This window comes from Eschrichtius robustus, chromosome 1, assembly GCF_028021215.1.
Source record: "Eschrichtius robustus isolate mEscRob2 chromosome 1, mEscRob2.pri, whole genome shotgun sequence".
Classification (NCBI taxonomy): Eukaryota; Metazoa; Chordata; class Mammalia; order Artiodactyla; family Eschrichtiidae; genus Eschrichtius; species Eschrichtius robustus.
The window spans coordinates 144,710,825-144,737,751 of record NC_090824.1 but is presented as its reverse complement, the minus strand read 5'-3'; the positions used below and the strand labels follow the sequence as shown (position 1 = coordinate 144,737,751).

General features: G+C 55.2%; 9 non-coding genes across 9 annotated transcripts; all 9 read right to left on the bottom strand.

Moving 5' to 3' along the window:
• Positions 1-2,172: 2,172 nt before the first annotated feature.
• LOC137776685 (small nucleolar RNA SNORD116) lies at positions 2,173-2,265 on the bottom strand. The gene has a single exon (XR_011076294.1). It is a non-coding gene; the product is annotated as a small nucleolar RNA SNORD116 (small nucleolar RNA).
• Positions 2,266-4,934: 2,669 nt separating this feature from the next.
• On the bottom strand, positions 4,935-5,027 carry LOC137750564 (small nucleolar RNA SNORD116). Its single transcript, XR_011070483.1, has one exon. It is a non-coding gene; the product is annotated as a small nucleolar RNA SNORD116 (small nucleolar RNA).
• A 2,690-nt stretch (positions 5,028-7,717) lies between these two features.
• On the bottom strand, positions 7,718-7,810 carry LOC137776678 (small nucleolar RNA SNORD116). The gene has a single exon (XR_011076293.1). It is a non-coding gene; the product is annotated as a small nucleolar RNA SNORD116 (small nucleolar RNA).
• A 2,669-nt stretch (positions 7,811-10,479) lies between these two features.
• Positions 10,480-10,572, bottom strand: LOC137750557 (small nucleolar RNA SNORD116). Its single transcript, XR_011070482.1, has one exon. It is a non-coding gene; the product is annotated as a small nucleolar RNA SNORD116 (small nucleolar RNA).
• A 2,690-nt stretch (positions 10,573-13,262) lies between these two features.
• Positions 13,263-13,355, bottom strand: LOC137776671 (small nucleolar RNA SNORD116). The gene has a single exon (XR_011076291.1). It is a non-coding gene; the product is annotated as a small nucleolar RNA SNORD116 (small nucleolar RNA).
• A 2,669-nt stretch (positions 13,356-16,024) lies between these two features.
• LOC137750551 (small nucleolar RNA SNORD116) lies at positions 16,025-16,117 on the bottom strand. The gene has a single exon (XR_011070480.1). It is a non-coding gene; the product is annotated as a small nucleolar RNA SNORD116 (small nucleolar RNA).
• Positions 16,118-18,807: 2,690 nt separating this feature from the next.
• On the bottom strand, positions 18,808-18,900 carry LOC137776667 (small nucleolar RNA SNORD116). The gene has a single exon (XR_011076288.1). It is a non-coding gene; the product is annotated as a small nucleolar RNA SNORD116 (small nucleolar RNA).
• Positions 18,901-21,572: 2,672 nt separating this feature from the next.
• Positions 21,573-21,665, bottom strand: LOC137750544 (small nucleolar RNA SNORD116). Its single transcript, XR_011070478.1, has one exon. It is a non-coding gene; the product is annotated as a small nucleolar RNA SNORD116 (small nucleolar RNA).
• Positions 21,666-24,355: 2,690 nt separating this feature from the next.
• LOC137776660 (small nucleolar RNA SNORD116) lies at positions 24,356-24,448 on the bottom strand. Its single transcript, XR_011076287.1, has one exon. It is a non-coding gene; the product is annotated as a small nucleolar RNA SNORD116 (small nucleolar RNA).
• Between the last annotated feature and the right edge of the window lie 2,479 nt (positions 24,449-26,927).

Here is a 26,927-nt window from a genome sequence, read left to right as displayed (position 1 = left end):
AGGCACGTACGTTGGCCGGTGTGTGAGAGGCTGTATGTGTGTGTTCACGCGTGTGGGCATGTGTGACTGTGACTGCGCATGCGGACGTGCTCGTGGGTTTCTCCGTGTGCCGCTGAATACGCGTCTTGGTCTCTGTGTGTCCCTATGGCCCTGTGAAGAGGAGTCCAACAATAAAAGAAATAGTTTATACACAGCACCCTGGTTAGACCCCCAACTAAAAGGAGAAAGACTCCTGTCAGCTTCAAGAGGCCGCAGGCACACTTTGACCCCCAGGGGCTGATGGAATAGTCCATGGACTCCCGCTCTCCCACAGCCACGCCTTCTGACAAAAACACACAGCCTCGACGAGACCTGCCTCCGGGCCTTGGCTGTGACATCTACGTGCACCTCAAGACTCTGTCAGCTACCAGTATATCTGATGGGCATTTGGGGTCACTCGCAGCACTTCCGGAAGCAAGGGAACTCCCATGGTCGGGCCGACACCGACCGGCAGCTGTCTACTGCCAAGATGCAGCCTGAAACCACTCAAGGGGCTAACGAACGTGGGCCCACGTGCCACTTCTCACCAACTAGGCCTAATCACTTTCCATTGACCCGTGGGAATGCCCACCACAGGAAGTGGTGGGCCTCATCCACCATGACCCATGTCGGATCCCCACGGCGGAGACTACTCCACATGCCCAGCCACGTCTCAGGCAGCTCCCATCTTGAATGTTCACGGCCCTGACCCCTCAGGAAACTCTCAAACCCTTGAAAGCCTCTTCCTACGTGCCCTCCTCCAGCCCACAGGGAGACACGACCCTACTGGAAACCACAAACATCTTCAGAACACGGGAACACTGAACACCAGGGAAGACAGACCACAAGCCTGTCTCCTTCGTTGATGCTGATCCCACCCCATGCATCCTGGAAATTCTCCACTGCCACAGTGACACTACCGAGTAACTCACAGGGATCAAAGGCATGGTCCCCGAGGACCACAGACAGACTTGCAACGGAAGACCTCTGCCATGCGAGGGGACTTGGAAGCCTGAAAGGGAACAGTGGCTGGCCACGGCAGCACAGCAGGCATGGCAATGGGGCCCCCATCTCTGCCCCACCAATGGACTGCTCCAGATAATCCTCTGGCTGTTCGAAAGGCCTGCGTGCTACACTGGCCGGTCGCGTCATTCCCCCACGGGAGAAACACTTTCGCTTTACACATTGCCAAACAAGGGAACAAAGCGGCCAAAGGGGATATTCGCATAACTCAACTACCTCCAAGGAGGCCGGCACAGACGCCTCACCATGTCGATCTTCTCTACTTCCCGCAAGACACCCTTTGGGTGTCATTCCTCGGGCAACGGGATCGCAACTCTACACAAGTTACCTACCTCAACTCACCCACTTGAACTGCCAAAGCCATCTGCTCCATAGGCAGCTTATGCCAGCCCATCACGAACAAGGCACATTCTTGGGAAGCCGAGGCCAGCGCCTGCAACCCAATGATGACAGCCCATCCCACGACATCACACAGGACCTTTCCTCATGATACCTTACCTTTCTCTCCAGGCCAGCAGCCACCACCCAGGCTGAAATGCTTCACTCGATCCACACCCCACTCCACGAACATCCACTTAGCGCCAACAGTGTGCCGGCAACTTCAGCAGAGGAGCTGACAGGGGCAGCACTGAGGCCTAAACCATCAGCCCCCTTCCGCCATCGCCCAACTCCAGCCCACGCCCACCCACTGCTCCAGCCACACCGGGCAGTCAAGAACCTCACTGCGTGAAACACAACAACAGAGAGGGCCACAGGCCTGGCCTGAGGCTCCAGGCTCCAACCAGGGAAGCTTGCTCATTTTGGCTTCCATAATCAACCTCGGAAGCGGCATGCACAAAGCGTGATCCTCTCCAAAAATCACCTCTCCAAGCTGCAAGCTTACTGGGTCTATACCAGGACACACTCCGACCCTGAAGACTAGCGGGAAAGCCTGCCCTCTTGCATTCCCTCAACGGCCTTTTAGCAGGGACCGGGGATTCATAGATGACCCAGCTTATGGGCAGACATGGTCGACCCTCAGACAGGAGCCCCTCCAATGCTGGAGCCCTTAGTGGTGTTTGCATGCCTGTCAGCAGGAGACGTTGGCCCTCACTCCTAACTGTCCTGTACTCCCGAGAGAGGAAACGTGCTGGGCCTCAGTTTCGATGAGGAGACGGTAGAGCGTTCTCACTCATTTTGTTCAGATTTTGCAAGGAATGCATACAAGGGTGTCATCATCGATCCAAGCACATGCTGGGACGCTGCAGAACACAAAAGGGAAGGCCGTGGGTCTCTGCAGAGGAGCCATGACCTGGCAGTACTCCAACTGCTTGGGGAATCCACAGTCCTCAGGCCACTCAGCAGGACCAACAATCAATCCACTCTTGCACCCATTGGGCCCATCTGTGGAAATCCTAATATCCAATGGCACATCTTAGTATGGGTGAATGCCTACCGTCCTGAGATATCCACAGCCATGCTCGGCAACGTGCACCCGCCCCACTTTTTCCAGTTCTCCTCAGCACATCCAGTCATCAGACGATGCGAAGGTCTTCTTCTCTGCCAACAGCCAACCTTACGCTGCAACTGCACCTGAGCAGTGGACAGAAATCACGCAGGTTTATAAATTGCACCAGGGTCCACAGAGAACATGATTTTTGTGAACACTTAACCAGGGCGTGAGCCTGGAATCTGCTTCCCAAGTACCACTATCCCTTACCGAAAGCTGATTGTGTGTCTCACAGCACGACTGAAGGAAGTTACGCACGTACGTTGCTCGGTGTGTGAGACGCTGTATGTGTGTATTCACACGTGTGGGCGTGTGTGACTGTGACTCTGCACGAGGATGCGTTTGTGGATTCCTGTGTGTGCCGTTAAATATGCGTCTTGGTCTCTGGGTGTTCCTGTGGCCCTCTGCAGACGCCTCTAACAGTAAACGTCATCGTTTATACACAGCACCCTGGTTGGAACCCCAGCTGAAAGGAGAAAGACCCCTGTCAGCTTCATGAGGCCGCATGCGAACTTTGACCCCCAGGCTGTCGAAATAGGCCACAGACTCCCACTCTCCCACAGCCACGCCTTCTGACCAAAGCACAAAGACTGGACGAGACCTCCCTCCCGGCCGTGGGTGTCACACCTATGTGGACCTGGAGATCCTGCCACCTACCAGCACATCTGATGTGCCCTTGGGGTCACTCCCAGTGCTCCCGGAAGCAAGGTATCCTCCCATGGGCGGGCTGACACAGACCTGCAGGTGACGACAGGCAAGATGCAGCCTGGCACTTCTCAAGGGGTTAATGGACTTCGGCCCAAGTGCCTCATCTCGCCAACTAGACCAAATCACTTTCCATGACCCCGTGGGAATGCCCTCAATGGGAAGTGTTGGGCTTCAGCAACCATGACACAGGTTGGAACCCCACAGCGGAAATTAGGCCACCTTCCCGGCCACGTATAGGTAAGCTTTCAACTGGTAGGGTTTGCGGCCCTGAGCACTGAGGAAACGCTCAAACGCTACACAGCCTCGTCCTAAGTGCCCTCCTCCTGCCTGCAGGGCGACTCGACTCTACTTGAAGCCACAGACATCATGCGAACACGGAGACACTGAACAGCAGGGAAGACACACCGCAAGCCTGTCTGCTTTGATGATGTCCACCCCACCACATGCATCCTGGCAATTCTCCATTGCCACAGCGACACTACCGAGGAACTCACAGTGATCAAAGGCACTGTCCCCGAGGACCACAGACAGACTTTCAACGGAAAACCTTTGCCACACGAGGGGACCTGGAACCTTGAAAGGGCACAGTGGCTGTCCACGACAGTGCACCTGGTGTCGCAACAGTGCCCCCAACTCTGTCCCCCCAACAGACTGCTCCAGATAAACCTCTGGCTGTTCACAAGCCGAGTCATGCCCCCCCCCGCCGGGAGAAGCACTTTAGCTTTGCACATTCCCAACCAAGGGAACAAAGCAGCCAAAGGGGATGTTCGCATAACTAAACATTCTCCAAGGAGGCCAGCACAGACGGATCACCATGTCAATCTTCTTTACGTCTCCCAAGACACCCTTTGGTTGTCTTTCCTCTCGCAATGGGATTCCAAATCTACACAGTTACCTACCTCACCTCATCCACTTGAACTGCCAAAGCCATCCCCTCCATAGGCAGCTGATGCCAGCCAATCACGAACATGACACATCCTTGGGAAGCCGAGGCCAGCACCTGCAACCCAATTATGATAGCCTATTCCACGACATCACAAAGGAGATGTCCACATCTTCCCTTCCCTTCCTGTGCGGGCCATCAGTGATCCACGCAGGTTTAAATTCAGCACTCGTTCCTCTCCCCACTCCACGATGACCCACTTGGCATCAACACTGTGCCGGGAGTTAAAGTAGAGAAGCAAACAAGGGCAGCAGCGAGGCCTAATCCATCAGCCCCTTTCCGCTGATGCCCAACCGAGCTCAGCCCCGCCCATTGCTCCAGCCTCACTAGGCACTCAAGAACCTCACCGTGAAAAACACAAGAACAGGGAGGTCCACAGGCCTGTCCTGAGGATCAAGGCACCAACCAGGGACGCTTGCTCATTTTGGCTTCCAGAATCAACCCCCAAAATGGCATGCACGAAGCGTGCTCCTGGCCACAACTCACCTCCCAACTGCAAGCTAACTGGGCCTAGACCAGCACACACTCCGACTCTTAAGACCAGCAGGAGAGCCTGCCCCCTCGCATTCCCTCAACAGCCATTCAGCAGGGACCCGGGATTCACAGATAACACAGCTTATGTGCAGACACGGTCAACCCTCAGACAGGGGCCCCTCCAATACTGGAGTCCTTGGTGGTGTTTGCATGCATGTCGGCGGGGGACGCTGGCCCTCATTCCTAACTGTCCTCCCCCCCTGAGAGAGGAAACGTGCTGAACCTCAGTTTCGAAGAGGAGACTGTAGAGTGTTCTCACTCATTTGGTTCAGATTTTCCAAGAAATGCATGCAAGGGTGTCATCATCGATCCAAGCACATGCTGGGACGCTGCAGAACACAACCGGGGTGTGCGCGGGGCTCTGTACAGGAGCCATGAGCCTGGGCTACCTCAAAAGCCTGGAGAATCCACAGCCCTCAGGCCACTCAGCAAGAGGAACAATCAATCCACTCTTGCAGCCATTGGGCCCGTCTGAGGAAAACCTAATACCTAATGGCACATCTTGGGGTGCTGGAATACCTACCGTCCTGAGTTATCCACGAACATGCTCGGGGACATGGGCCCGCCTCACTTTCTCCAGTTCTTCTTAGCACCTCCAGTCATCAGAGCACACCAAGGTCTTCTTGTTTGTGCCGACGGCCAGCCTTTCCCAGCAACTGCACCTGAGAAGTGGACAGAAATCACCGAGGCTTTGTAAGTGGACCGGTGTCCTCAGAGGACATGATCCATAAAAACATTTACCTGGCCTTGAGCTCTGAAACTGCTTCCCAAGGACCTCTATCCCTTACCGAGAATTGACTGCATGTCTGATAGTACGACTGCAGGAAGTTAGGCACGTACGTTGGCCGGTGTGTGAGAGGCTGTATGTGTGTGTTCACGCGTGTGGGCATGTGTGACTGTGACTGCGCATGCGGACGTGCTCGTGGGTTTCTCCGTGTGCCGCTGAATACGCGTCTTGGTCTCTGTGTGTCCCTATGGCCCTGTGAAGAGGAGTCCAACAATAAAAGAAATAGTTTATACACAGCACCCTGGTTAGACCCCCAACTAAAAGGAGAAAGACTCCTGTCAGCTTCAAGAGGCCGCAGGCACACTTTGACCCCCAGGGGCTGATGGAATAGTCCATGGACTCCCGCTCTCCCACAGCCACGCCTTCTGACAAAAACACACAGCCTCGACGAGACCTGCCTCCGGGCCTTGGCTGTGACATCTACGTGCACCTCAAGACTCTGTCAGCTACCAGTATATCTGATGGGCATTTGGGGTCACTCGCAGCACTTCCGGAAGCAAGGGAACTCCCATGGTCGGGCCGACACCGACCGGCAGCTGTCTACTGCCAAGATGCAGCCTGAAACCACTCAAGGGGCTAACGAACGTGGGCCCACGTGCCACTTCTCACCAACTAGGCCTAATCACTTTCCATTGACCCGTGGGAATGCCCACCACAGGAAGTGGTGGGCCTCATCCACCATGACCCATGTCGGATCCCCACGGCGGAGACTACTCCACATGCCCAGCCACGTCTCAGGCAGCTCCCATCTTGAATGTTCACGGCCCTGACCCCTCAGGAAACTCTCAAACCCTTGAAAGCCTCTTCCTACGTGCCCTCCTCCAGCCCACAGGGAGACACGACCCTACTGGAAACCACAAACATCTTCAGAACACGGGAACACTGAACACCAGGGAAGACAGACCACAAGCCTGTCTCCTTCGTTGATGCTGATCCCACCCCATGCATCCTGGAAATTCTCCACTGCCACAGTGACACTACCGAGTAACTCACAGGGATCAAAGGCATGGTCCCCGAGGACCACAGACAGACTTGCAACGGAAGACCTCTGCCATGCGAGGGGACTTGGAAGCCTGAAAGGGAACAGTGGCTGGCCACGGCAGCACAGCAGGCATGGCAATGGGGCCCCCATCTCTGCCCCACCAATGGACTGCTCCAGATAATCCTCTGGCTGTTCGAAAGGCCTGCGTGCTACACTGGCCGGTCGCGTCATTCCCCCACGGGAGAAACACTTTCGCTTTACACATTGCCAAACAAGGGAACAAAGCGGCCAAAGGGGATATTCGCATAACTCAACTACCTCCAAGGAGGCCGGCACAGACGCCTCACCATGTCGATCTTCTCTACTTCCCGCAAGACACCCTTTGGGTGTCATTCCTCGGGCAACGGGATCGCAACTCTACACAAGTTACCTACCTCAACTCACCCACTTGAACTGCCAAAGCCATCTGCTCCATAGGCAGCTTATGCCAGCCCATCACGAACAAGGCACATTCTTGGGAAGCCGAGGCCAGCGCCTGCAACCCAATGATGACAGCCCATCCCACGACATCACACAGGACCTTTCCTCATGATACCTTACCTTTCTCTCCAGGCCAGCAGCCACCACCCAGGCTGAAATGCTTCACTCGATCCACACCCCACTCCACGAACATCCACTTAGCGCCAACAGTGTGCCGGCAACTTCAGCAGAGGAGCTGACAGGGGCAGCACTGAGGCCTAAACCATCAGCCCCCTTCCGCCATCGCCCAACTCCAGCCCACGCCCACCCACTGCTCCAGCCACACCGGGCAGTCAAGAACCTCACTGCGTGAAACACAACAACAGAGAGGGCCACAGGCCTGGCCTGAGGCTCCAGGCTCCAACCAGGGAAGCTTGCTCATTTTGGCTTCCATAATCAACCTCGGAAGCGGCATGCACAAAGCGTGATCCTGTCCAAAAATCACCTCTCCAAGCTGCAAGCTTACTGGGTCTATACCAGGACACACTCCGACCCTGAAGACTAGCGGGAAAGCCTGCCCTCTTGCATTCCCTCAACGGCCTTTTAGCAGGGACCGGGGATTCATAGATGACCCAGCTTATGGGCAGACATGGTCGACCCTCAGACAGGAGCCCCTCCAATGCTGGAGCCCTTAGTGGTGTTTGCATGCCTGTCAGCAGGGGACGTTGGCCCTCACTCCTAACTGTCCTGTACTCCCGAGAGAGGAAACGTGCTGGGCCTCAGTTTCGATGAGGAGACGGTAGAGCGTTCTCACTCATTTTGTTCAGATTTTGCAAGGAATGCATACAAGGGTGTCATCATCGATCCAAGCACATGCTGGGACGCTGCAGAACACAAAAGGGAAGGCCGTGGGTCTCTGCAGAGGAGCCATGACCTGGCAGTACTCCAACTGCTTGGGGAATCCACAGTCCTCAGGCCACTCAGCAGGACCAACAATCAATCCACTCTTGCACCCATTGGGCCCATCTGTGGAAATCCTAATATCCAATGGCACATCTTAGTATGGGTGAATGCCTACCGTCCTGAGATATCCACAGCCATGCTCGGCAACGTGCACCCGCCCCACTTTTTCCAGTTCTCCTCAGCACATCCAGTCATCAGACGATGCGAAGGTCTTCTTCTCTGCCAACAGCCAACCTTACGCTGCAACTGCACCTGAGCAGTGGACAGAAATCACGCAGGTTTATAAATTGCACCAGGGTCCACAGAGAACATGATTTTTGTGAACACTTAACCAGGGCGTGAGCCTGGAATCTGCTTCCCAAGTACCACTATCCCTTACCGAAAGCTGATTGTGTGTCTCACAGCACGACTGAAGGAAGTTACGCACGTACGTTGCTCGGTGTGTGAGACGCTGTATGTGTGTATTCACACGTGTGGGCGTGTGTGACTGTGACTCTGCACGAGGATGCGTTTGTGGATTCCTGTGTGTGCCGTTAAATATGCGTCTTGGTCTCTGGGTGTTCCTGTGGCCCTCTGCAGACGCCTCTAACAGTAAACGTCATCGTTTATACACAGCACCCTGGTTGGAACCCCAGCTGAAAGGAGAAAGACCCCTGTCAGCTTCATGAGGCCGCATGCGAACTTTGACCCCCAGGCTGTCGAAATAGGCCACAGACTCCCACTCTCCCACAGCCACGCCTTCTGACCAAAGCACAAAGACTGGACGAGACCTCCCTCCCGGCCGTGGGTGTCACACCTATGTGGACCTGGAGATCCTGCCACCTACCAGCACATCTGATGTGCCCTTGGGGTCACTCCCAGTGCTCCCGGAAGCAAGGTATCCTCCCATGGGCGGGCTGACACAGACCTGCAGGTGACGACAGGCAAGATGCAGCCTGGCACTTCTCAAGGGGTTAATGGACTTCGGCCCAAGTGCCTCATCTCGCCAACTAGACCAAATCACTTTCCATGACCCCGTGGGAATGCCCTCAATGGGAAGTGTTGGGCTTCAGCAACCATGACACAGGTTGGAACCCCACAGCGGAAATTAGGCCACCTTCCCGGCCACGTATAGGTAAGCTTTCAACTGGTAGGGTTTGCGGCCCTGAGCACTGAGGAAACGCTCAAACGCTACACAGCCTCGTCCTAAGTGCCCTCCTCCTGCCTGCAGGGCGACTCGACTCTACTTGAAGCCACAGACATCATGCGAACACGGAGACACTGAACAGCAGGGAAGACACACCGCAAGCCTGTCTGCTTTGATGATGTCCACCCCACCACATGCATCCTGGCAATTCTCCACTGCCACAGCGACACTACCGAGGAACTCACAGTGATCAAAGGCACTGTCCCCGAGGACCACAGACAGACTTTCAACGGAAAACCTTTGCCACACGAGGGGACCTGGAACCTTGAAAGGGCACAGTGGCTGTCCACGACAGTGCACCTGGTGTCGCAACAGTGCCCCCAACTCTGTCCCCCCAACAGACTGCTCCAGATAAACCTCTGGCTGTTCACAAGCCGAGTCATGCCCCCCCCCGCCGGGAGAAGCACTTTAGCTTTGCACATTCCCAACCAAGGGAACAAAGCAGCCAAAGGGGATGTTCGCATAACTAAACATTCTCCTAGGAGGCCAGCACAGACGGATCACCATGTCAATCTTCTTTACGTCTCCCAAGACACCCTTTGGTTGTCTTTCCTCTCGCAATGGGATTCCAAATCTACACAGTTACCTACCTCACCTCATCCACTTGAACTGCCAAAGCCATCCCCTCCATAGGCAGCTGATGCCAGCCAATCACGAACATGACACATCCTTGGGAAGCCGAGGCCAGCACCTGCAACCCAATTATGATAGCCTATTCCACGACATCACAAAGGAGATGTCCACATCTTCCCTTCCCTTCCTGTGCGGGCCATCAGTGATCCACGCAGGTTTAAATTCAGCACTCGTTCCTCTCCCCACTCCACGATGACCCACTTGGCATCAACACTGTGCCGGGAGTTAAAGTAGAGAAGCAAACAAGGGCAGCAGCGAGGCCTAATCCATCAGCCCCTTTCCGCTGATGCCCAACCGAGCTCAGCCCCGCCCATTGCTCCAGCCTCACTAGGCACTCAAGAACCTCACCGTGAAAAACACAAGAACAGGGAGGTCCACAGGCCTGTCCTGAGGATCAAGGCACCAACCAGGGACGCTTGCTCATTTTGGCTTCCAGAATCAACCCCCAAAATGGCATGCACGAAGCGTGCTCCTGGCCACAACTCACCTCCCAACTGCAAGCTAACTGGGCCTAGACCAGCACACACTCCGACTCTTAAGACCAGCAGGAGAGCCTGCCCCCTCGCATTCCCTCAACAGCCATTCAGCAGGGACCCAGGATTCACAGATAACACAGCTTATGTGCAGACACGGTCAACCCTCAGACAGGGGCCCCTCCAATACTGGAGTCCTTGGTGGTGTTTGCATGCATGTCGGCGGGGGACGCTGGCCCTCATTCCTAACTGTCCTCCCCCCCTGAGAGAGGAAACGTGCTGAACCTCAGTTTCGAAGAGGAGACTGTAGAGTGTTCTCACTCATTTGGTTCAGATTTTCCAAGAAATGCATGCAAGGGTGTCATCATCGATCCAAGCACATGCTGGGACGCTGCAGAACACAACCGGGGTGTGCGCGGGGCTCTGTACAGGAGCCATGAGCCTGGGCTACCTCAAAAGCCTGGAGAATCCACAGCCCTCAGGCCACTCAGCAAGAGGAACAATCAATCCACTCTTGCAGCCATTGGGCCCGTCTGAGGAAAACCTAATACCTAATGGCACATCTTGGGGTGCTGGAATACCTACCGTCCTGAGTTATCCACGAACATGCTCGGGGACATGGGCCCGCCTCACTTTCTCCAGTTCTTCTTAGCACCTCCAGTCATCAGAGCACACCAAGGTCTTCTTGTTTGTGCCGACGGCCAGCCTTTCCCAGCAACTGCACCTGAGAAGTGGACAGAAATCACCGAGGCTTTGTATGTGGACCGGTGTCCTCAGAGGACATGATCCATAAAAACATTTACCTGGCCTTGAGCTCTGAAACTGCTTCCCAAGGACCTCTATCCCTTACCGAGAATTGACTGCATGTCTGATAGTACGACTGCAGGAAGTTAGGCACGTACGTTGGCCGGTGTGTGAGAGGCTGTATGTGTGTGTTCACGCGTGTGGGCATGTGTGACTGTGACTGCGCATGCGGACGTGCTCGTGGGTTTCTCCGTGTGCCGCTGAATACGCGTCTTGGTCTCTGTGTGTCCCTATGGCCCTGTGAAGAGGAGTCCAACAATAAAAGAAATAGTTTATACACAGCACCCTGGTTAGACCCCCAACTAAAAGGAGAAAGACTCCTGTCAGCTTCAAGAGGCCGCAGGCACACTTTGACCCCCAGGGGCTGTTGGAATAGTCCATGGACTCCCGCTCTCCCACAGCCACGCCTTCTGACAAAAACACACAGCCTCGACGAGACCTGCCTCCGGGCCTTGGCTGTGACATCTACGTGCACCTCAAGACTCTGTCAGCTACCAGTATATCTGATGGGCATTTGGGGTCACTCGCAGCACTTCCGGAAGCAAGGGAACTCCCATGGTCGGGCCGACACCGACCGGCAGCTGTCTACTGCCAAGATGCAGCCTGAAACCACTCAAGGGGCTAACGAACGTGGGCCCACGTGCCACTTCTCACCAACTAGGCCTAATCACTTTCCATTGACCCGTGGGAATGCCCACCACAGGAAGTGGTGGACCTCATCCACCATGACCCATGTCGGATCCCCACGGCGGAGACTACTCCACATGCCCAGCCACGTCTCAGGCAGCTCCCATCTTGAATGTTCACGGCCCTGACCCCTCAGGAAACTCTCAAACCCTTGAAAGCCTCTTCCTACGTGCCCTCCTCCAGCCCACAGGGAGACACGACCCTACTGGAAACCACAAACATCTTCAGAACACGGGAACACTGAACACCAGGGAAGACAGACCACAAGCCTGTCTCCTTCGTTGATGCTGATCCCACCCCATGCATCCTGGAAATTCTCCACTGCCACAGTGACACTACCGAGTAACTCACAGGGATCAAAGGCATGGTCCCCGAGGACCACAGACAGACTTGCAACGGAAGACCTCTGCCATGCGAGGGGACTTGGAAGCCTGAAAGGGAACAGTGGCTGGCCACGGCAGCACAGCAGGCATGGCAATGGGGCCCCCATCTCTGCCCCACCAATGGACTGCTCCAGATAATCCTCTGGCTGTTCGAAAGGCCTGCGTGCTACACTGGCCGGTCGCGTCATTCCCCCACGGGAGAAACACTTTCGCTTTACACATTGCCAAACAAGGGAACAAAGCGGCCAAAGGGGATATTCGCATAACTCAACTACCTCCAAGGAGGCCGGCACAGACGCCTCACCATGTCGATCTTCTCTACTTCCCGCAAGACACCCTTTGGGTGTCATTCCTCGGGCAACGGGATCGCAACTCTACACAAGTTACCTACCTCAACTCACCCACTTGAACTGCCAAAGCCATCTGCTCCATAGGCAGCTTATGCCAGCCCATCACGAACAAGGCACATTCTTGGGAAGCCGAGGCCAGCGCCTGCAACCCAATGATGACAGCCCATCCCACGACATCACACAGGACCTTTCCTCATGATACCTTACCTTTCTCTCCAGGCCAGCAGCCACCACCCAGGCTGAAATGCTTCACTCGATCCACACCCCACTCCACGAACATCCACTTAGCGCCAACAGTGTGCCGGCAACTTCAGCAGAGGAGCTGACAGGGGCAGCACTGAGGCCTAAACCATCAGCCCCCTTCCGCCATCGCCCAACTCCAGCCCACGCCCACCCACTGCTCCAGCCACACCGGGCAGTCAAGAACCTCACTGCGTGAAACACAACAACAGAGAGGGCCACAGGCCTGGCCTGAGGCTCCAGGCTCCAACCAGGGAAGCTTGCTCATTTTGGCTTCCATAATCAACCTCGGAAGCGGCATGCACAAAGCGTGATCCTCTCCAAAAATCACCTCTCCAAGCTGCAAGCTTACTGGGTCTATACCAGGACACACTCCGACCCTGAAGACTAGCGGGAAAGCCTGCCCTCTTGCATTCCCTCAACGGCCTTTTAGCAGGGACCGGGGATTCATAGATGACCCAGCTTATGGGCAGACATGGTCGACCCTCAGACAGGAGCCCCTCCAATGCTGGAGCCCTTAGTGGTGTTTGCATGCCTGTCAGCAGGGGACGTTGGCCCTCACTCCTAACTGTCCTGTACTCCCGAGAGAGGAAACGTGCTGGGCCTCAGTTTCGATGAGGAGACGGTAGAGCGTTCTCACTCATTTTGTTCAGATTTTGCAAGGAATGCATACAAGGGTGTCATCATCGATCCAAGCACATGCTGGGACGCTGCAGAACACAAAAGGGAAGGCCGTGGGTCTCTGCAGAGGAGCCATGACCTGGCAGTACTCCAACTGCTTGGGGAATCCACAGTCCTCAGGCCACTCAGCAGGACCAACAATCAATCCACTCTTGCACCCATTGGGCCCATCTGTGGAAATCCTAATATCCAATGGCACATCTTAGTATGGGTGAATGCCTACCGTCCTGAGATATCCACAGCCATGCTCGGCAACGTGCACCCGCCCCACTTTTTCCAGTTCTCCTCAGCACATCCAGTCATCAGACGATGCGAAGGTCTTCTTCTCTGCCAACAGCCAACCTTACGCTGCAACTGCACCTGAGCAGTGGACAGAAATCACGCAGGTTTATAAATTGCACCAGGGTCCACAGAGAACATGATTTTTGTGAACACTTAACCAGGGCGTGAGCCTGGAATCTGCTTCCCAAGTACCACTATCCCTTACCGAAAGCTGATTGTGTGTCTCACAGCACGACTGAAGGAAGTTACGCACGTACGTTGCTCGGTGTGTGAGACGCTGTATGTGTGTATTCACACGTGTGGGCGTGTGTGACTGTGACTCTGCACGAGGATGCGTTTGTGGATTCCTGTGTGTGCCGTTAAATATGCGTCTTGGTCTCTGGGTGTTCCTGTGGCCCTCTGCAGACGCCTCTAACAGTAAACGTCATCGTTTATACACAGCACCCTGGTTGGAACCCCAGCTGAAAGGAGAAAGACCCCTGTCAGCTTCATGAGGCCGCATGCGAACTTTGACCCCCAGGCTGTCGAAATAGGCCACAGACTCCCACTCTCCCACAGCCACGCCTTCTGACCAAAGCACAAAGACTGGACGAGACCTCCCTCCCGGCCGTGGGTGTCACACCTATGTGGACCTGGAGATCCTGCCACCTACCAGCACATCTGATGTGCCCTTGGGGTCACTCCCAGTGCTCCCGGAAGCAAGGTATCCTCCCATGGGCGGGCTGACACAGACCTGCAGGTGACGACAGGCAAGATGCAGCCTGGCACTTCTCAAGGGGTTAATGGACTTCGGCCCAAGTGCCTCATCTCGCCAACTAGACCAAATCACTTTCCATGACCCCGTGGGAATGCCCTCAATGGGAAGTGTTGGGCTTCAGCAACCATGACACAGGTTGGAACCCCACAGCGGAAATTAGGCCACCTTCCCGGCCACGTATAGGTAAGCTTTCAACTGGTAGGGTTTGCGGCCCTGAGCACTGAGGAAACGCTCAAACGCTACACAGCCTCGTCCTAAGTGCCCTCCTCCTGCCTGCAGGGCGACTCGACTCTACTTGAAGCCACAGACATCATGCGAACACGGAGACACTGAACAGCAGGGAAGACACACCGCAAGCCTGTCTGCTTTGATGATGTCCACCCCACCACATGCATCCTGGCAATTCTCCATTGCCACAGCGACACTACCGAGGAACTCACAGTGATCAAAGGCACTGTCCCCGAGGACCACAGACAGACTTTCAACGGAAAACCTTTGCCACACGAGGGGACCTGGAACCTTGAAAGGGCACAGTGGCTGTCCACGACAGTGCACCTGGTGTCGCAACAGTGCCCCCAACTCTGTCCCCCCAACAGACTGCTCCAGATAAACCTCTGGCTGTTCACAAGCCGAGTCATGCCCCCCCCCGCCGGGAGAAGCACTTTAGCTTTGCACATTCCCAACCAAGGGAACAAAGCAGCCAAAGGGGATGTTCGCATAACTAAACATTCTCCTAGGAGGCCAGCACAGACGGATCACCATGTCAATCTTCTTTACGTCTCCCAAGACACCCTTTGGTTGTCTTTCCTCTCGCAATGGGATTCCAAATCTACACAGTTACCTACCTCACCTCATCCACTTGAACTGCCAAAGCCATCCCCTCCATAGGCAGCTGATGCCAGCCAATCACGAACATGACACATCCTTGGGAAGCCGAGGCCAGCACCTGCAACCCAATTATGATAGCCTATTCCACGACATCACAAAGGAGATGTCCACATCTTCCCTTCCCTTCCTGTGCGGGCCATCAGTGATCCACGCAGGTTTAAATTCAGCACTCGTTCCTCTCCCCACTCCACGATGACCCACTTGGCATCAACACTGTGCCGGGAGTTAAAGTAGAGAAGCAAACAAGGGCAGCAGCGAGGCCTAATCCATCAGCCCCTTTCCGCTGATGCCCAACCGAGCTCAGCCCCGCCCATTGCTCCAGCCTCACTAGGCACTCAAGAACCTCACCGTGAAAAACACAAGAACAGGGAGGTCCACAGGCCTGTCCTGAGGATCAAGGCACCAACCAGGGACGCTTGCTCATTTTGGCTTCCAGAATCAACCCCCAAAATGGCATGCACGAAGCGTGCTCCTGGCCACAACTCACCTCCCAACTGCAAGCTAACTGGGCCTAGACCAGCACACACTCCGACTCTTAAGACCAGCAGGAGAGCCTGCCCCCTCGCATTCCCTCAACAGCCATTCAGCAGGGACCCGGGATTCACAGATAACACAGCTTATGTGCAGACACGGTCAACCCTCAGACAGGGGCCCCTCCAATACTGGAGTCCTTGGTGGTGTTTGCATGCATGTCGGCGGGGGACGCTGGCCCTCATTCCTAACTGTCCTCCCCCCCTGAGAGAGGAAACGTGCTGAACCTCAGTTTCGAAGAGGAGACTGTAGAGTGTTCTCACTCATTTGGTTCAGATTTTCCAAGAAATGCATGCAAGGGTGTCATCATCGATCCAAGCACATGCTGGGACGCTGCAGAACACAACCGGGGTGTGCGCGGGGCTCTGTACAGGAGCCATGAGCCTGGGCTACCTCAAAAGCCTGGAGAATCCACAGCCCTCAGGCCACTCAGCAAGAGGAACAATCAATCCACTCTTGCAGCCATTGGGCCCGTCTGAGGAAAACCTAATACCTAATGGCACATCTTGGGGTGCTGGAATACCTACCGTCCTGAGTTATCCACGAACATGCTCGGGGACATGGGCCCGCCTCACTTTCTCCAGTTCTTCTTAGCACCTCCAGTCATCAGAGCACACCAAGGTCTTCTTGTTTGTGCCGACGGCCAGCCTTTCCCAGCAACTGCACCTGAGAAGTGGACAGAAATCACCGAGGCTTTGTATGTGGACCGGTGTCCTCAGAGGACATGATCCATAAAAACATTTACCTGGCCTTGAGCTCTGAAACTGCTTCCCAAGGACCTCTATCCCTTACCGAGAATTGACTGCATGTCTGATAGTACGACTGCAGGAAGTTAGGCACGTACGTTGGCCGGTGTGTGAGAGGCTGTATGTGTGTGTTCACGCGTGTGGGCATGTGTGACTGTGACTGCGCATGCGGACGTGCTCGTGGGTTTCTCCGTGTGCCGCTGAATACGCGTCTTGGTCTCTGTGTGTCCCTATGGCCCTGTGAAGAGGAGTCCAACAATAAAAGAAATAGTTTATACACAGCACCCTGGTTAGACCCCCAACTAAAAGGAGAAAGACTCCTGTCAGCTTCAAGAGGCCGCAGGCACACTTTGACCCCCAGGGGCTGATGGAATAGTCCATGGACTCCCGCTCTCCCACAGCCACGCCTTCTGACAAAAACACACAGCCTCGACGAGACCTGCCTCCGGGCCTTGGCTGTGACATCTACGTGCACCTCAAGACTCTGTCAGCTACCAGTATATCTGATGGGCATTTGGGGTCACTCGCAGCACTTCCGGAAGCAAGGGAACTCCCATGGTCGGGCCGACACCGACCGGCAGCTGTCTACTGCCAAGATGCAGCCTGAAACCACTCAAGGGGCTAACGAACGTGGGCCCACGTGCCACTTCTCACCAACTAGGCCTAATCACTTTCCATTGACCCGTGGGAATGCCCACCACAGGAAGTGGTGGACCTCATCCACCATGACCCATGTCGGATCCCCACGGCGGAGACTACTCCACATGCCCAGCCACGTCTCAGGCAGCTCCCATCTTGAATGTTCACGGCCCTGACCCCTCAGGAAACTCTCAAACCCTTGAAAGCCTCTTCCTACGTGCCCTCCTCCAGCCCACAGGGAGACACGACCCTACTGGAAACCACAAACATCTTCAGAACACGGGAACACTGAACACCAGGGAAGACAGACCACAAGCCTGTCTCCTTCGTTGATGCTGATCCCACCCCATGCATCCTGGAAATTCTCCACTGCCACAGTGACACTACCGAGTAACTCACAGGGATCAAAGGCATGGTCCCCGAGGACCACAGACAGACTTGCAACGGAAGACCTCTGCCATGCGAGGGGACTTGGAAGCCTGAAAGGGAACAGTGGCTGGCCACGGCAGCACAGCAGGCATGGCAATGGGGCCCCCATCTCTGCCCCACCAATGGACTGCTCCAGATAATCCTCTGGCTGTTCGAAAGGCCTGCGTGCTACACTGGCCGGTCGCGTCATTCCCCCACGGGAGAAACACTTTCGCTTTACACATTGCCAAACAAGGGAACAAAGCGGCCAAAGGGGATATTCGCATAACTCAACTACCTCCAAGGAGGCCGGCACAGACGCCTCACCATGTCGATCTTCTCTACTTCCCGCAAGACACCCTTTGGGTGTCATTCCTCGGGCAACGGGATCGCAACTCTACACAAGTTACCTACCTCAACTCACCCACTTGAACTGCCAAAGCCATCTGCTCCATAGGCAGCTTATGCCAGCCCATCACGAACAAGGCACATTCTTGGGAAGCCGAGGCCAGCGCCTGCAACCCAATGATGACAGCCCATCCCACGACATCACACAGGACCTTTCCTCATGATACCTTACCTTTCTCTCCAGGCCAGCAGCCACCACCCAGGCTGAAATGCTTCACTCGATCCACACCCCACTCCACGAACATCCACTTAGCGCCAACAGTGTGCCGGCAACTTCAGCAGAGGAGCTGACAGGGGCAGCACTGAGGCCTAAACCATCAGCCCCCTTCCGCCATCGCCCAACTCCAGCCCACGCCCACCCACTGCTCCAGCCACACCGGGCAGTCAAGAACCTCACTGCGTGAAACACAACAACAGAGAGGGCCACAGGCCTGGCCTGAGGCTCCAGGCTCCAACCAGGGAAGCTTGCTCATTTTGGCTTCCATAATCAACCTCGGAAGCGGCATGCACAAAGCGTGATCCTCTCCAAAAATCACCTCTCCAAGCTGCAAGCTTACTGGGTCTATACCAGGACACACTCCGACCCTGAAGACTAGCGGGAAAGCCTGCCCTCTTGCATTCCCTCAACGGCCTTTTAGCAGGGACCGGGGATTCATAGATGACCCAGCTTATGGGCAGACATGGTCGACCCTCAGACAGGAGCCCCTCCAATGCTGGAGCCCTTAGTGGTGTTTGCATGCCTGTCAGCAGGGGACGTTGGCCCTCACTCCTAACTGTCCTGTACTCCCGAGAGAGGAAACGTGCTGGGCCTCAGTTTCGATGAGGAGACGGTAGAGCGTTCTCACTCATTTTGTTCAGATTTTGCAAGGAATGCATACAAGGGTGTCATCATCGATCCAAGCACATGCTGGGACGCTGCAGAACACAAAAGGGAAGGCCGTGGGTCTCTGCAGAGGAGCCATGACCTGGCAGTACTCCAACTGCTTGGGGAATCCACAGTCCTCAGGCCACTCAGCAGGACCAACAATCAATCCACTCTTGCACCCATTGGGCCCATCTGTGGAAATCCTAATATCCAATGGCACATCTTAGTATGGGTGAATGCCTACCGTCCTGAGATATCCACAGCCATGCTCGGCAACGTGCACCCGCCCCACTTTTTCCAGTTCTCCTCAGCACATCCAGTCATCAGACGATGCGAAGGTCTTCTTCTCTGCCAACAGCCAACCTTACGCTGCAACTGCACCTGAGCAGTGGACAGAAATCACGCAGGTTTATAAATTGCACCAGGGTCCACAGAGAACATGATTTTTGTGAACACTTAACCAGGGCGTGAGCCTGGAATCTGCTTCCCAAGTACCACTATCCCTTACCGAAAGCTGATTGTGTGTCTCACAGCACGACTGAAGGAAGTTACGCACGTACGTTGCTCGGTGTGTGAGACGCTGTATGTGTGTATTCACACGTGTGGGCGTGTGTGACTGTGACTCTGCACGAGGATGCGTTTGTGGATTCCTGTGTGTGCCGTTAAATATGCGTCTTGGTCTCTGGGTGTTCCTGTGGCCCTCTGCAGACGCCTCTAACAGTAAACGTCATCGTTTATACACAGCACCCTGGTTGGAACCCCAGCTGAAAGGAGAAAGACCCCTGTCAGCTTCATGAGGCCGCATGCGAACTTTGACCCCCAGGCTGTCGAAATAGGCCACAGACTCCCACTCTCCCACAGCCACGCCTTCTGACCAAAGCACAAAGACTGGACGAGACCTCCCTCCCGGCCGTGGGTGTCACACCTATGTGGACCTGGAGATCCTGCCACCTACCAGCACATCTGATGTGCCCTTGGGGTCACTCCCAGTGCTCCCGGAAGCAAGGTATCCTCCCATGGGCGGGCTGACACAGACCTGCAGGTGACGACAGGCAAGATGCAGCCTGGCACTTCTCAAGGGGTTAATGGACTTCGGCCCAAGTGCCTCATCTCGCCAACTAGACCAAATCACTTTCCATGACCCCGTGGGAATGCCCTCAATGGGAAGTGTTGGGCTTCAGCAACCATGACACAGGTTGGAAGCCCACAGCGGAAATTAGGCCACCTTCCCGGCCACGTATAGGTAAGCTTTCAACTGGTAGGGTTTGCGGCCCTGAGCACTGAGGAAACGCTCAAACGCTACACAGCCTCGTCCTAAGTGCCCTCCTCCTGCCTGCAGGGCGACTCGACTCTACTTGAAGCCACAGACATCATGCGAACACGGAGACACTGAACAGCAGGGAAGACACACCGCAAGCCTGTCTGCTTTGATGATGTCCACCCCACCACATGCATCCTGGCAATTCTCCATTGCCACAGCGACACTACCGAGGAACTCACAGTGATCAAAGGCACTGTCCCCGAGGACCACAGACAGACTTTCAACGGAAAACCTTTGCCACACGAGGGGACCTGGAACCTTGAAAGGGCACAGTGGCTGTCCACGACAGTGCACCTGGTGTCGCAACAGTGCCCCCAACTCTGTCCCCCCAACAGACTGCTCCAGATAAACCTCTGGCTGTTCACAAGCCGAGTCATGCCCCCCCCCCCCGCCGGGAGAAGAACTTTCGCTTTGCACATTCCCAACCAAGGGAACAAAGCAGCCAAAGGGGATGTTCGCATAACTAAACATTCTCCAAGGAGGCCAGCACAGACGCATCACCATGTCAATCTTCTTTATGTCTCGCAAGACACCCTTTGGTTGTCTTTCCTCTCGCAATGGGATTCCAAATCTACACAGTTACCTACCTCACCTCATCCACTTGAACTGCCAAAGCCATCCCCTCCATAGGCAGCTGATGCCAGCCAATCACGAACATGACACATCCTTGGGAAGCCGAGGCCAGCACCTGCAACCCAATTATGATAGCCTGTTCCACGACATCACAAAGGAGATGTCCACATCTTCCCTTCCCTTCCTGTGCGGGCCATCAGTGATCCACGCAGGTTTAAATTCAGCACTCGTTCCTCTCCCCACTCCACGATGACCCACTTGGCATCAACACTGTGCCGGGAGTTAAAGTAGAGAAGCAAACAAGGGCAGCAGCGAGGCCTAATCCATCAGCCCCTTTCCGCTGATGCCCAACCGAGCTCAGCCCCGCCCATTGCTCCAGCCTCACTAGGCACTCAAGAACCTCACCGTGAAAAACACAAGAACAGGGAGGTCCACAGGCCTGTCCTGAGGATCAAGGCACCAACCAGGGACGCTTGCTCATTTTGGCTTCCAGAATCAACCCCCAAAATGGCATGCACGAAGCGTGCTCCTGGCCACAACTCACCTCCCAACTGCAAGCTAACTGGGCCTAGACCAGCACACACTCCGACTCTTAAGACCAGCAGGAGAGCCTGCCCCCTCGCATTCCCTCAACAGCCATTCAGCAGGGACCCGGGATTCACAGATAACACAGCTTATGTGCAGACACGGTAAACCCTCAGACAGGAGCCCCTCCAATACTGGAGTCCTTGGTGGTGTTTGCATGCATGTCGGCGTGGGACGCTGGCCCTCATTCCTAACTGTCCTCCCCCCCTGAGAGAGGAAACGTGCTGAACCTCAGTTTCGAAGAGGAGACTGTAGAGTGTTCTCACTCATTTGGTTCAGATTTTCCAAGAAATGCATGCAAGGGTGTCATCATCGATCCAAGCACATGCTGGGACGCTGCAGAACACAACCGGGGTGTGCGCGGGGCTCTGTACAGGAGCCATGAGCCTGGGCTACCTCAAAAGCCTGGAGAATCCACAGCCCTCAGGCCACTCAGCAAGAGGAACAATCAATCCACTCTTGCAGCCATTGGGCCCGTCTGAGGAAAACCTAATACCTAATGGCACATCTTGGGGTGCTGGAATACCTACCGTCCTGAGTTATCCACGAACATGCTCGGGGACATGGGCCCGCCTCACTTTCTCCAGTTCTTCTTAGCACCTCCAGTCATCAGAGCACACCAAGGTCTTCTTGTTTGTGCCGACGGCCAGCCTTTCCCAGCAACTGCACCTGAGAAGTGGACAGAAATCACCGAGGCTTTGTAAGTGGACCGGTGTCCTCAGAGGACATGATCCATAAAAACATTTACCTGGCCTTGAGCTCTGAAACTGCTTCCCAAGGACCTCTATCCCTTACCGAGAATTGACTGCATGTCTGATAGTACGACTGCAGGAAGTTAGGCACGTACGTTGGCCGGTGTGTGAGAGGCTGTATGTGTGTGTTCACGCGTGTGGGCATGTGTGACTGTGACTGCGCATGCGGACGTGCTCGTGGGTTTCTCCGTGTGCCGCTGAATACGCGTCTTGGTCTCTGTGTGTCCCTATGGCCCTGTGAAGAGGAGTCCAACAATAAAAGAAATAGTTTATACACAGCACCCTGGTTAGACCCCCAACTAAAAGGAGAAAGACTCCTGTCAGCTTCAAGAGGCCGCAGGCACACTTTGACCCCCAGGGGCTGATGGAATAGTCCATGGACTCCCGCTCTCCCACAGCCACGCCTTCTGACAAAAACACACAGCCTCGACGAGACCTGCCTCCGGGCCTTGGCTGTGACATCTACGTGCACCTCAAGACTCTGTCAGCTACCAGTATATCTGATGGGCATTTGGGGTCACTCGCAGCACTTCCGGAAGCAAGGGAACTCCCATGGTCGGGCCGACACCGACCGGCAGCTGTCTACTGCCAAGATGCAGCCTGAAACCACTCAAGGGGCTAACGAACGTGGGCCCACGTGCCACTTCTCACCAACTAGGCCTAATCACTTTCCATTGACCCGTGGGAATGCCCACCACAGGAAGTGGTGGGCCTCATCCACCATGACCCATTTCGGATCCCCACGGCGGAGACTACTCCACATGCCCAGCCACGTCTCAGGCAGCTCCCATCTTGAATGTTCACGGCCCTGACCCCTCAGGAAACTCTCAAACCCTTGAAAGCCTCTTCCTACGTGCCCTCCTCCAGCCCACAGGGAGACACGACCCTACTGGAAACCACAAACATCTTCAGAACACGGGAACACTGAACACCAGGGAAGACAGACCACAAGCCTGTCTCCTTCGTTGATGCTGATCCCACCCCATGCATCCTGGAAATTCTCCACTGCCACAGTGACACTACCGAGTAACTCACAGGGATCAAAGGCATGGTCCCCGAGGACCACAGACAGACTTGCAACGGAAGACCTCTGCCATGCGAGGGGACTTGGAAGCCTGAAAGGGAACAGTGGCTGGCCACGGCAGCACAGCAGGCATGGCAATGGGGCCCCCATCTCTGCCCCACCAATGGACTGCTCCAGATAATCCTCTGGCTGTTCGAAAGGCCTGCGTGCTACACTGGCCGGTCGCGTCATTCCCCCACGGGAGAAACACTTTCGCTTTACACATTGCCAAACAAGGGAACAAAGCGGCCAAAGGGGATATTCGCATAACTCAACTACCTCCAAGGAGGCCGGCACAGACGCCTCACCATGTCGATCTTCTCTACTTCCCGCAAGACACCCTTTGGGTGTCATTCCTCGGGCAACGGGATCGCAACTCTACACAAGTTACCTACCTCAACTCACCCACTTGAACTGCCAAAGCCATCTGCTCCATAGGCAGCTTATGCCAGCCCATCACGAACAAGGCACATTCTTGGGAAGCCGAGGCCAGCGCCTGCAACCCAATGATGACAGCCCATCCCACGACATCACACAGGATCTTTCCTCATGATACCTTACCTTTCTCTCCAGGCCAGCAGCCACCACCCAGGCTGAAATGCTTCACTCGATCCACACCCCACTCCACGAACATCCACTTAGCGCCAACAGTGTGCCGGCAACTTCAGCAGAGGAGCTGACAGGGGCAGCACTGAGGCCTAAACCATCAGCCCCCTTCCGCCATCGCCCAACTCCAGCCCACGCCCACCCACTGCTCCAGCCACACCGGGCAGTCAAGAACCTCACTGCGTGAAACACAACAACAGAGAGGGCCACAGGCCTGGCCTGAGGCTCCAGGCTCCAACCAGGGAAGCTTGCTCATTTTGGCTTCCATAATCAACCTCGGAAGCGGCATGCACAAAGCGTGATCCTGTCCAAAAATCACCTCTCCAAGCTGCAAGCTTACTGGGTCTATACCAGGACACACTCCGACCCTGAAGACTAGCGGGAAAGCCTGCCCTCTTGCATTCCCTCAACGGCCTTTTAGCAGGGACCGGGGATTCATAGATGACCCAGCTTATGGGCAGACATGGTCGACCCTCAGACAGGAGCCCCTCCAATGCTGGAGCCCTTAGTGGTGTTTGCATGCCTGTCAGCAGGGGACGTTGGCCCTCACTCCTAACTGTCCTGTACTCCCGAGAGAGGAAACGTGCTGGGCCTCAGTTTCGATGAGGAGACGGTAGAGCGTTCTCACTCATTTTGTTCAGATTTTGCAAGGAATGCATACAAGGGTGTCATCATCGATCCAAGCACATGCTGGGACGCTGCAGAACACAAAAGGGAAGGCCGTGGGTCTCTGCAGAGGAGCCATGACCTGGCAGTACTCCAACTGCTTGGGGAATCCACAGTCCTCAGGCCACTCAGCAGGACCAACAATCAATCCACTCTTGCACCCATTGGGCCCATCTGTGGAAATCCTAATATCCAATGGCACATCTTAGTATGGGTGAATGCCTACCGTCCTGAGATATCCACAGCCATGCTCGGCAACGTGCACCCGCCCCACTTTTTCCAGTTCTCCTCAGCACATCCAGTCATCAGACGATGCGAAGGTCTTCTTCTCTGCCAACAGCCAACCTTACGCTGCAACTGCACCTGAGCAGTGGACAGAAATCACGCAGGTTTATAAATTGCACCAGGGTCCACAGAGAACATGATTTTTGTGAACACTTAACCAGGGCGTGAGCCTGGAATCTGCTTCCCAAGTACCACTATCCCTTACCGAAAGCTGATTGTGTGTCTCACAGCACGACTGAAGGAAGTTACGCACGTACGTTGCTCGGTGTGTGAGACGCTGTATGTGTGTATTCACACGTGTGGGCGTGTGTGACTGTGACTCTGCACGAGGATGCGTTTGTGGATTCCTGTGTGTGCCGTTAAATATGCGTCTTGGTCTCTGGGTGTTCCTGTGGCCCTCTGCAGACGCCTCTAACAGTAAACGTCATCGTTTATACACAGCACCCTGGTTGGAACCCCAGCTGAAAGGAGAAAGACCCCTGTCAGCTTCATGAGGCCGCATGCGAACTTTGACCCCCAGGCTGTCGAAATAGGCCACAGACTCCCACTCTCCCACAGCCACGCCTTCTGACCAAAGCACAAAGACTGGACGAGACCTCCCTCCCGGCCGTGGGTGTCACACCTATGTGGACCTGGAGATCCTGCCACCTACCAGCACATCTGATGTGCCCTTGGGGTCACTCCCAGTGCTCCCGGAAGCAAGGTATCCTCCCATGGGCGGGCTGACACAGACCTGCAGGTGACGACAGGCAAGATGCAGCCTGGCACTTCTCAAGGGGTTAATGGACTTCGGCCCAAGTGCCTCATCTCGCCAACTAGACCAAATCACTTTCCATGACCCCGTGGGAATGCCCTCAATGGGAAGTGTTGGGCTTCAGCAACCATGACACAGGTTGGAACCCCACAGCGGAAATTAGGCCACCTTCCCGGCCACGTATAGGTAAGCTTTCAACTGGTAGGGTTTGCGGCCCTGAGCACTGAGGAAACGCTCAAACGCTACACAGCCTCGTCCTAAGTGCCCTCCTCCTGCCTGCAGGGCGACTCGACTCTACTTGAAGCCACAGACATCATGCGAACACGGAGACACTGAACAGCAGGGAAGACACACCGCAAGCCTGTCTGCTTTGATGATGTCCACCCCACCACATGCATCCTGGCAATTCTCCATTGCCACAGCGACACTACCGAGGAACTCACAGTGATCAAAGGCACTGTCCCCGAGGACCACAGACAGACTTTCAACGGAAAACCTTTGCCACACGAGGGGACCTGGAACCTTGAAAGGGCACAGTGGCTGTCCACGACAGTGCACCTGGTGTCGCAACAGTGCCCCCAACTCTGTCCCCCCAACAGACTGCTCCAGATAAACCTCTGGCTGTTCACAAGCCGAGTCATGCCCCCCCCCGCCGGGAGAAGCACTTTAGCTTTGCACATTCCCAACCAAGGGAACAAAGCAGCCAAAGGGGATGTTCGCATAACTAAACATTCTCCTAGGAGGCCAGCACAGACGGATCACCATGTCAATCTTCTTTACGTCTCCCAAGACACCCTTTGGTTGTCTTTCCTCTCGCAATGGGATTCCAAATCTACACAGTTACCTACCTCACCTCATCCACTTGAACTGCCAAAGCCATCCCCTCCATAGGCAGCTGATGCCAGCCAATCACGAACATGACACATCCTTGGGAAGCCGAGGCCAGCACCTGCAACCCAATTATGATAGCCTATTCCACGACATCACAAAGGAGATGTCCACATCTTCCCTTCCCTTCCTGTGCGGGCCATCAGTGATCCACGCAGGTTTAAATTCAGCACTCGTTCCTCTCCCCACTCCACGATGACCCACTTGGCATCAACACTGTGCCGGGAGTTAAAGTAGAGAAGCAAACAAGGGCAGCAGCGAGGCCTAATCCATCAGCCCCTTTCCGCTGATGCCCAACCGAGCTCAGCCCCGCCCATTGCTCCAGCCTCACTAGGCACTCAAGAACCTCACCGTGAAAAACACAAGAACAGGGAGGTCCACAGGCCTGTCCTGAGGATCAAGGCACCAACCAGGGACGCTTGCTCATTTTGGCTTCCAGAATCAACCCCCAAAATGGCATGCACGAAGCGTGCTCCTGGCCACAACTCACCTCCCAACTGCAAGCTAACTGGGCCTAGACCAGCACACACTCCGACTCTTAAGACCAGCAGGAGAGCCTGCCCCCTC